Genomic DNA, 1,116 nt, shown 5'->3' on the forward strand with positions numbered 1-1,116 from the left:
ATATTCTCAGGACTGTGCTCAGGGTTCTCCAGAGAAACTTAACCAATGTGGGTGTAACCAATGCGGGGTGTTTGTATTTTGTTCTAAGATATATTATAAGGAATTGGCTCACATGAGTAAGGCGACTGACAAGTTTCAGGACCTGCAGAGTGAGTTGGAAGCCTGGAGACTCAGAGCTGATGAGTAGTGCCAGTCAGAATGAATACTTGAGCTGGGCATGGTGGCACACACCTGTAATCCCTGTACTCTGGAGGCTGAGTCAGGAGGATTGCTGCGAGTTAACTACATGGCAAGACCCTGTCTTAAAAAAACAATGTACACTTGAGAACCAGAGACAATGTAGTTCTCAAAGCTGACAGAAATGAGGCCTAGGGAGGGCTAATGTTTAAGTCTAGTGGCAGGCAGATGCTGATGTCCTGCTTCAAAGTCAGTTTGTCAGAGGCCAGGGAATATAGCTCAGCAGCACAGCGCAAGCACACAGTCCTGAGTTTGATTGCTGGTACCAAAAGAAAAAAAGTGTGTGGTTTTTTTTTTTTTTTTTTTTTTTTTTTTTTTTTTTTTGGTGGTACTGGGGATTGAACTCAGGACCTTGCGCTTGCCAGGCAAGCACTTATTCTACTGAGCTATCTCCCCAGCCCTACAATTTTTGTATATAAGTCTCATCCAAAAACTGTTTAACCAAATATTTGGGGCAAATGGTGATTAGAAATATTTTTCCAAAAGCTTGCTGACTAGAGAAATGGAGCATGAAGTAGTGATAGCTTAATTTGATGTCCACAACGTGTATAATTTGACAGTGAAAATACTTGCGATTCTTTTTCGTGACCAAATCACAGGAAAATCACAGGTTGACTATTTATAATGTGATGATGTAGTACATTATAATTAGACATTGGTAAAAGAATGATGTGTTTGTTTCTCCTCAAATTCTATTTATTTCTGATCCCTGAAGCTCTGCAGACTCTAGGTCAAGAGCTTGTGAGTTGGGGTGAGAACTGATACAGGCAGAGTTGGACCCTTTGAAACAGCTTCATAGAAGAGGTGGTTGATGACCTTGAATGTTGGAGGGTCTAGTTAGGCTAGAAGAGAGTCGAGCACTATTATAGTATGGAGAGG

The sequence above is a fragment of the Octodon degus genome, unplaced genomic scaffold (genome assembly GCF_000260255.1).
Source record: "Octodon degus isolate 3935 unplaced genomic scaffold, OctDeg1.0 scaffold00025, whole genome shotgun sequence".
In the NCBI taxonomy this organism is placed as follows: Eukaryota; Metazoa; Chordata; class Mammalia; order Rodentia; family Octodontidae; genus Octodon; species Octodon degus.